At 38.4% G+C, this 10,327-nt stretch overlaps 1 long non-coding RNA gene across 1 annotated transcript; it reads left to right on the top strand.

The window, feature by feature from the left end:
- The first annotated feature begins 1,050 nt into the window (after positions 1–1,050).
- On the top strand, positions 1,051–3,787 carry LOC141613859 (uncharacterized). The gene is made up of 3 exons (XR_012529288.1): positions 1,051–1,213; positions 1,309–1,377; positions 3,661–3,787. It is a non-coding gene; the product is annotated as an uncharacterized LOC141613859 (long non-coding RNA).
- Positions 3,788–10,327: the final 6,540 nt, after the last annotated feature.

Raw genomic sequence — 10,327 nt, 5'->3', positions numbered from 1 at the left:
CAAATACAAGGGTTTCATACCCATACCTCAAACTAATGAGGTATGGGTTTCTCATACCCAAGGAGGGGGGTGGGTATGAGATTGATACCCACGGGTATCAAACTAAATTGATCAAAAATATGAAAAAACAAATTATAGCATATTGTAAATCCAATTTTTTATATACTTATTTGGTTAACTAATCATTTTCATGATTTTATAATATTGAAAATTATTATTTATAATACTTTAATTTACGCATTTTAACCTTAATTTGATGTTCAAACCCATACCACTCAAAAATGAACCAAACACAAGGTATGAGGAATCAAGTTCCAAACCCATACCACCCGGGTATGATTCCTGATTCCAACCCCATACCCGTGCACGAAACAAACACCCCCTTAAAGGATTGAAAGTATTACTCGTATCAACAAGATGCAATTTCTCTTTTTGGCAACGTGCTTGATGGGGAATTATCTTATGATGGGTGATCTCCACAGAAAGTTTTCCGGATGCGCACGAGTGAAGCCGAAAAGTATTGGAATAGACTCGTATTGATTTGTGGGCCAAGTATGTAACACCCGCGAATTTCCCATGTTGACATTTAAAATTTATTAAGCAGTTTGGTTACTTTATTCTATAATTTTGAATTATTCTATTTAATTAATTCTATGTCAAACACGATTTTTATAAACGTTATATAAAAGTTCGTTTATATAAAAATACGTACGATTGAATTATATTTTTAAGGCATGATTTATATAATAATATATATATACGTATTTTTGGTTGGATAATAATAGTGACAGTAATAATAATAATCTTCGTCTTAATTTCCGTCTAACATTAGACCGTCACATTTCATTTTGTACCTACTTTAATCCGGACCAACCAAAAACCAACAACACCTTCACCTACCCTTTTCACTCTACTTTTATATTATCATTTTATATCATTATATATTATTATTATTATTATTATATACTATTATTAGATATTATTTTTATTATTATTTATTGTTGTTGTTGAGGACCGTGACCCCCACCCCCTCTTTATTCTTCTTCTCCTTCTTTTATCTCACCTGCAAAATACAACACACCAACAACAACAAACACAGAACCCGTACACACCATTTTCGCGACCTTCAGCCATAGATCCCGCCTCCGTCTCTCAACCAAAATGCATAATTTTTACGCCATTCTCTTCCTCTCTTCTTCCTCCTCATTTCTAGGTAAGAAAGCTCATGTTTTGACTTAGTTTCGAAATGGGCATCTTATTACAAACTCGGTTTTAGTGACTCATGTAACTCGTTTTTCCTCTTTTAAGTTGAGGACCTTGAAGACTGAAGGAAAGCACGCGTTTTTGGATGTTTTACTCCGGAATTCGAGAGCAAAGGTAACGGTGATAGGTTACTCGACAATTAGTCGATACTTTCGTCCTTCTTACTTGATCTTTTCTTATTCATTGCAAAGTTGAGTCTTTTCTGAGTTTCTCATGTAAGAAGTTGAGTTTTCAGACTTGTGGTTAATTTCCATGGTTTTGTGGGTCGAAATGGTGGATTGTTTGAACTCCGTCTGTTTAGGAACCATGGCTGCGGAGCTCTGCCTACTCGAGCTCTGTTTAGGACTGGGTTGGGTTCGGTTTATGCATCTTTTGGTTCTGTTTTTGGACTGAGTTTGGACGGAGTATAGGGTGGTGTGAAGGGTGGTTGTGGGTAGACGAATGGTGGCTTGCTAGGTGGTTGTTTTGAGTACGACTTCCGTCTCAAAGGACGGGTGTGTGTGTAGCCTCTCATTCTGGTTGTTGGTCGAGTATGATAGTGTTGGGTCTCGGTAGTCATTCACATTTTTAGTCGTGTTTATTCCCGTCTCAACATTGCTTTCATTTCCGTCGTGATTTCGGGTCGAATAGATAGCTTGCGAGTCTCTGTTTGCAGCCGAAAAAGGGACTGTTTGGACTCTGTTTTGGGGTTGGTTGATATGGTGGTTATGAGCAGCGGGTATGGGTGGTTGCGGGCAGTCTAGAGTCGGGTCTTGGTGGCTGTTTGAAATGGACTAGCTGGGAGTAGCGTTTTATGATCGAGTACCGGGTATGGCTGCGGGTTTGGAGTCGTGGTGTTAGTCCGCTCTTGGTGCAATGTTAGCCACTTGAAGTTATTTAATTTCCGTCTCAAATTTATATGACGCAACTCGTTAATATTTCGTTCACTTATTATTCCAATTGGGTTTATTTGACATTAAAAATTGGGCTCATTATATTCTAATTATTGGGCTTGACTTGTGGTTATTGGACCGCATTCACATTATGGGTGTTTTCGGCGCCAAATTTAGTGTATTTGGACCGTTTAAATTCCCGTCTCGAATTTTATATAACGTAATTAGTTAAAGTCGTGCATTTACTTATTTATTCAGTTGGGCTTGTTGCATCTTATTTATTGGGCTTGACTTGTTAAGTCAATTGGGCTTGTCACATGTTTATAATTGGGCTTATCCTAGTCCATTCATTGGATTTCACATGATTTACTTATTGGGCTCATGAATGAGTCATATGGGCTTGATCACATTTTATTCCGTGATTTTCATATAACGTAAATTATTCATTATCATTCATTATATCGCATTTAATCGGCATGTTAAATTATAAAATGGAATGTTTAGTAATATAATACAAGTATGAGATATTTATTATAAGTACTTGTAAGGGTCGTATCCTTGATAATGTCTTATATTGTCGGTGGTGTGAGTCGTGGTCCTATCGGACACTAGGGGTGAGCCATAGGCCCTCTAGTTGCGATATGATCATTGAGACCGATGTTCCCATCCGTACTTATGGTGAGATGCAAGCCATAAGTATGAGTGTGACATTAATAATCTCGTCCCATGTACTTGTTTGTTGTACTCGTTTATTCTATTTAACCGGCATGTATAATTATGAAATGAAATGTTTATTTATATGATACAAGCATGAAAAGGTTATTATAAATAATTACTTGTAAGAGTCGTATTCTTGTAGAAATGCCATATTACCATCGTATGTGCTTGACATACATTTTACGCCCTACTTGTGTTGTTCTGGCAAGTACGGGTTTGGCCTACTTGTGCTGTTCTGGCAAGTATGGTTTTGGCCACTTGTGCTGTGCTGGCAAGTGAGTCTTATCTTAGTCTTTCCGCCACTTTTGTCTTTGTTACGCGATTGGGGTACTCGGTCTCCATTAGTAGTCGAGTCTTGGGTGCGTGCTGTGCTGGCGCACGTCGAATCGGGATGTACACCCGAGAATCTGCAGATTTAGACTATGACCGTATTATTATCGTAGTCCTACCCGGGGAAATTACAGTCTAAGAGTGATAAATGTCTTGCATTATTTGGATGGTTACTTTGGTCATATCTCCTTGAAATACGTACTCGTGGCTAGGTGGTCGTGTCTGTTTCCTTGTCTTTCTTTTCCATTTATTTATTTATTGTTGCTTATGCCTTACTTGTTTATTCCATCATTTCTTTTACTCTTGTTGGTTTAAACACGTATGATCTCATGTTTAGTTATAATTCGATTCACTCATGTCTTATCTAATATGATTGTTTGTTTATGTTCTTTGTTATGTTCGTTTCGACATATTGTGTCTGGGAGAACCTTGAGTTACTCCCCACTGACTGTGGCGTTCATGTTTACATGAATGATAGGTGGTGAAGATGCTTACGTGGGGAAGAGGTGTGGGCTAGCGAGAACTAAACCCTTGGGCCTTATTTTGCTAGTTAGAAACCCTTTATGTGTTTATTCGTGGGATATCTTTTCCCCGCTTTCTACATTTGGGTTGTAATAACCCAAGTTTGTCTAATGTAGTATTTGTTTCATTTCGTTTTTGGCACCCGCGTGTTAATCTTTAACTAGTAATTTAAAAGTTTTTAAAATCTCACAATTTTCCGCTTTAATTTATTAGTTATATTTTTCGCTTTATCGCGGGGTGTCACAAAGTATACAACCTAACTAACTACCGTGGATGACCACTTCCAATCCATGTTTGGGGCGGGGTGTTACATGTGGGCTGGGTGGAGGGTAAGGTGGTGCGGGTGGTGTAATACCCGCCCTTTTAAGGACCCGTTGACCAGCGTTGACCGGCTTTGGGAGCGGTAGTAGTCCTTAGGAATACGTGCCAAAGTTGTCTTGTGTCTTGAGTTATGGGTAGTACTCGATAGAGTAGAGGCTACTCGATCGAGTAGCATGGATACTCGATCGAGTAAGGGCCACTCGATCGAGTACGTTAGTCACTCGATCGAGTAGCGTCTTTTCAGCGAGGGTTTATAATCGTGTTTTCCTATATCCGCAAATCATTTCCGCCTCTTTCTTCTAAACCTAGATATCGTCCCTTCCTCTTCCCTTCACCAAATACCTTCCATGGGAGCCTTTGAAGGTCCTTGTGCCTTAAGAGTGCATAGCTTGAGTCAGGTAGCGGTCCTTTGCCAGGTTTCCTCATGTAGGTATGTCGTCATCATCATCCGTATCTTTGTCTTTGCAGTTAGGGTTAGTTTGGTAGTGATAAATGTTTGTATGGTGTGTATAGGTGTTGCTTGTTGCTGGGTGTTGCGTGTATGAGCATGGAATCGTCGCAGTCGCTTAAAGGTAGGTTCGCCTATTCAGTTTCTGTTGAGTGTCTAGTGTGTCGGTTGCTGCGTTGTTGTTGTATTGTTGTTGTAGTCGTATAGTTGAGTATACTTGGTAGTTGGTGGGTGTATACTGGAGGTCGGTTGTCATTGTGTTGCAACTGTCTGTGATTGTTTGTCTGTGGTTCTCGAGGTGCGTCCTCGGCTGAGTGGAGTCACTTGGAACACAAAGGCTATTAAGCAGTGAACATATACTCGTCAAAGACTATAAAGACCTATCTATGACAAACACAACAACCTGCAAGAAGTATTCAATACCAATTCCATTTCTAGCAATATTAACAATATTAAAGGTTTCAGGGAATCTAGGGCCGTTTCTACAATATAAGAAACTACTCAAATCAACCAAAAACATATGTGAAATAAAAACATAATAAATGGCCTAAAACAAATATAAGGCCGATTCCCTAGATGAACACTTTCCTGGGGACCTGACGCCCGGAGAGGGAATAATCCCCGCGGGAAAGAACTCACATGGTACAGGCGCCTAGCAGGGTGGGGTCCTGTATCCGGGGAGGATCCAACCTCCTCGTCATCAAAAAAAAAAAATAAAAAAAAAAAAAAAATATAAGGCCGATTATCAAGTTCATACAAAATTTCATCCAACCGAATTTTTACCCGCAACCCCAGTCCTGCGACAGGTACGGGTTAAATTGCGGCTGACCAATCACACAATTGACTGACATCGATTCAGTCAAAGGAACCAAGGCTCAGTTTTCGGCTTAATCATCAAAACATTGCAATTATCGCTAAAAATTCATTTTAAGCCTATTCATTACAATTTCATATTATAACCTATCCTAACATGTGCAACTACCAATATAAACATAATTTTTACCATCAACATAATTTTTACTACTAATATGATTCATTTCAAAAGATTACCCATTTGTTACTTATACTAAATATAACATTAATAAACCCGAAACGACAAATAATGCATGAAAAACCGCGAAACAAGCAACGGGCCAACCCGGGCCAACCCAGGGCTCTTGTGGGCCTGCTCTGGCTGCTCCGGGCTCTTGGGCCTGCTGGCCGCCACCCCCAACCCTCTAGTTCTCCATTTTTGTTCAGTTTAACATCGTCTAAAGCATCAATTAATCGTTCCCAATTCATTTTCTACAACATAAGAACCCGACTCGTAAAATCCCGACTAAAAACCCGCTCCCTTCCTCCTTTCCTTTCCTTTTCCCGCGGCACCCCTTCCCCCTTCCTTTTTTCTGATTTTCTTGTCCACCTTTACCTTCCTTTATGTTCTAAATAATTCCCAAATCAAAAACATACAAAATCCAAGCTAAATTCATCATAATTTCTTCGTTTCTTGTCGGATTTTCACATAATTTATATTTTCGGAATCCTCTCTTCAAGATCTTCGAATCAGTCAAAGGGACTAAGGCTCAGTTTTCGGCACAATCATCAAAACATTGCAAATTATCGCTATAAAATTCATTTTGAGCCTATTCATTACAATTTCATTTTATAATCTATCCTAACATGTGCTAACTACCAATATAAGCATAATTTTTACCATTAACATAATTTTTACTACTAATATGGTTCAATTCAAAAGTGTACTCATATGTGACTTATACGGTCAATAGTCACTCTGTAACTCGAGTCTATACCACGAGGTAGGGAAGGTAATCGAACCGGTATCATGGCTCAGAGGTTCTATCAAAACATGGCCAAGACACAACACAACCCTAGCCTAAAATCTGCACAGACCTAGACATGCGGATACACACCACCGCACCCAAGACCCACAATTTTTCTAAAACAAAGTGAGTACCCTAAGGAGTCCACCAAAGGGTTGGCTAGTACTTAAGCTGACCACTTACTATCAAAATAAGTAACGAGGTCATGCCCCAACTTGGATATAATCCCACCAAGTCAGGAACACAAAGGCTATTAAGCAGTGAACATATACTCGTCAAAGACTATAAAGGCCTATCTATGACAAACACAACAACCTGCAAGAAGTATTCAATACCAATTCCATTTCCAGCAATATTAACAATATTAAAGGTTTCGGGGAATCTAAGGCCGTTTCTACAACATAAGAACCCATTCAAATCAACCAACAATATATGTGAAATAAAGTGGTGAGATTTTTGTACATGTTAATTTTTTGACAACACAAGCACCTTGGCCGGGATATTTGTACCTTTAGCTTCCTCGTTCTTTGCTCGTTCTTTTAAGGTAAGAAATCTTCTATTTTGTTGAGGTTTCAAAATACCGTCTTAAAAGACAATTCGATTTCTTATCCTAAAGCAACTCGTTTTTCCCTCCTTTTAGGTTGAAGATGAAGAGTAATTTGGGGTTTTAGAAGCTTTCTCAAGTTATTACTTGACTCTTTGCTAGTCTAAGGTAACTATTCCGAGTTACTCGACGAATTAATGTCACATTAAGTAGTTTTAAGTAGTTTTGGTTGTTGTTAGTAATTGTATTTGTTGTTTGTTGTTGTTGTTGTTATTTGTTGTTGTTTGAGACGATCTTGTTGATAAATAAATAAATGGAGTAAGATGAGTATTATATTATTGTTTAGAACAAATTTGGATGAGTAATTATTTGATGGGACAAATCCGCGTGTTGGCTGGAACGTGTCCGTACCGGACCGAGACATTTTCCAATGTTTCCAAAAATATGACAGATTGAACGGCGTCGAAAAATTAGGTGGTTTAGCCACTTGAATCACTCAATTCGGAGTCCGTATGAGTATTTGGCGTCGTTTTATCGAAAAATTTATAGAAAAGTTACTGTTCACAGACCCGCGGTACTGTTCACAGCAGTGAAACAGGCCCGTGACGGGCCGCAGCAGACCCGTGCTTGGCCCGGGTCGGCCCGTTGCTTGTTTTCGCGAATTTTCCATGCGTTGTTCGTCGTTTCGGGTTTCTTATTGTTATATTTAGTATAAGTAACATATGGGTAATCTTTTGAAATGAATAATGTTAGTAGTAAATATAATGTTGATGGTAAAATCATGCTTATATTGGTAGTTTGCACATGTTAGGATAGGTTATGATATGAAATTGTAATGAATAGGCTTGAAATGAATTTTATAGCGATAATTGCAATGTTTGGATGATTATGCCGAAAACTGAGCCCTTAATCCCTTTGATCAATCGATGTCGATCAATTGTGTGATTGGTCAGCCGCGATTGAACCCGTACCTGTCGCAGGGCTGGGGTTGCGGGTAAAAATTCGGTTGGATGAAATTAATGTGTGAATTGGATAATTGGCCTTATTCTTGTTTTAGGCCATTAACTATGCTTTTATTTCACATATATTGTTGGTTGATTTGAATGGGTTCTTATGTTGTAGAAACTGCCTTAGATTCCCCGAAACCTTTAATATTGTTAATATTGCTGGAAATGGAATTGGTATTGAATACTTCTTGCAGGTTGTTGTGTTTGTCATAGATAGGCCTTTATAGTCTTTGACGAGTATATGTTCACTGCTTAATAGCCTTTGTGTTCCTGACTTGATGGGATTATATCCAAGTTGGGGCATGACCTCGTTACTTATTTTGATAGTAAGTGGTCAGCTTAAGTACTAGCCAACCCTTTGGTGGACTCCTTAGGGTCATAACCACATCACTCCCAAGGGTTTCCTCAATCACTTATGTTACCTCATCCTAATCTATTCCCTGAAACAAGGTACTCCACTATAAGTGTGATCTCATCGCTCCAAATCCTCAAACATCCAGAAACAACTTTCACAAGCCTAAGGTCAAGGCTTCCAACAAAGCTATATTCGTATCCAACTAGTGTCAACTATGGGTTCCTCAAAAAGTAAACCTTCAATCAAGAATCCCATTACCAAGCTCTAAACTCCAAGAGAAGGTTCCTCAAATATTCCACAAGGTTCTCATTTCAAAACAAGGTAGTAACATACCAACCCTAAAATCCGAAAAAATCGATAGGATCTCAAGTTTCTCTATCCTTTTACTTATTAAGGATTCCCAAAAGCGGAACTACATTCAGCTACAACATCATTCCATCATCACAAGTACTCAATGCGACCCCAATGTCTATAAAACTATAGGGTTAACAAATTCTTCTCAATACTAAGTCACTCTCAACTCAAGAACTCTCAAGAGCCAACTAATACCTAATCACATTACCAATCCATTTTGGTCATCAACATCTCAAGGAATATTCTTTCAAATTTGACACCCTAAAACTTACTTACCATCAAATTCCCAAAGAACAAGGTCTTAATAGTAACAACACTATATCCCCTCAAAGTTCCTAAAACCATAAATTGAAACTATGTTCTTTAACCTAACAATTGGTGTCAACCATACCATTACCCTTTCTAGTTACCAACACAAGTGCTAAGACTTCCCAACAATGTAGCTTACTCTCACTCTCATACCATACTTCAAGTAGTAATCAATATCACTCACTAAAATCAACTAATAATCCCACATTTAACATTTCTCATGTGGTAACATATACATTATCAAACCCTCATATCCAAAGTGATTATGGAAGTCAATCACAAACTCGACTACTTAGTCAATCCTATATCCTCAAATCACATCTCACTAACTCTGTAAACATGGTCAACAAGGTACCAACTGTACTAAGGAGATAAGGAGTGATAACGGAATAGAGAAACGGTAAAACATTTCCGAAGGGTGCATGAATCTGACAAGTTAGGAAACTAAGGAGTCGGTCCGTAAAGATAACGGTTGACAAAAATAAGAGGTATTCGAGTTAAGAAGATATCTCGGCCAAGAAGAAGATACGTAAAATTTGGCATAAAAACAAGGTTCAACGAACGTTAAAGAGAAGGAAAGGAGAATAGAAACGGCACAATGAAAGGGTTACCGCTTACCAAACACTCATCAAAGCTTATGATCGATATGATAAGGTTACATCACTAAGATGCTCAACAAAGCCCCAAAAGTCTACCAAATTATAGGACTAACAAGGACTCCACAATGGTAGGTATTCCTCAACTCAATTGGTTCTAAGAGCCAAAATCAATTCACCACACAAATTCATTTGTTACCATCCAAGTCCCAAAGTATCTCCTTTACAATTCTCGTCATTGAACTTCACTTACTATGTCATCCCCAAGTACCATGGCTTGTTTACTCCATTATCTCACCACTTAATACTTCTAGTCTCCGATACCATAAATTAGAATCACATCTTTGAACTCACGAACTACATCGAACAACATTCCACCAAAATTCCCAAATTCAGATATGATTAATAAGGTCAACCACGTATTCTCAAATTTCGAAAGGTCAACAAGGGCTACTCTATACTAGATTTGGTCAACTCAAAAGGTTTAACAAACTAACTAATTCCAAAGTACGATACCAATCCATTAAGCAACATCAACGTCCTATTGTATTCCTTTCAAGGCCTACAAGGATTAGGGCTAACTATCATTCCTTTAATTCTCCACAAGAAATATCGAGACTCTCAAATGAAGTAGCTTAGGTTCATTCCATCTTATGTGCTAAGGTAGTACCCATGCTCAAACATCTATAACAAACAAGCTCTCAATAGACATAAATCCCAAGGTGTTTCTCAACTCACTAGGCTCTCATATCAAGCACAACTAACAAGACTAACCAAAGGATCCCAAGTTATATTCTCCTATACAACTCAAACCTTAAACAATCAATTTCTCAACTCGTTCACGCCCTCCAATGATACATTCTCTCAAA

This window comes from Silene latifolia, chromosome 1, assembly GCF_048544455.1.
Source record: "Silene latifolia isolate original U9 population chromosome 1, ASM4854445v1, whole genome shotgun sequence".
Taxonomy (NCBI): Eukaryota; Viridiplantae; Streptophyta; class Magnoliopsida; order Caryophyllales; family Caryophyllaceae; genus Silene; species Silene latifolia.
This window is presented reverse-complemented; position numbering and strand designations above follow the sequence as displayed.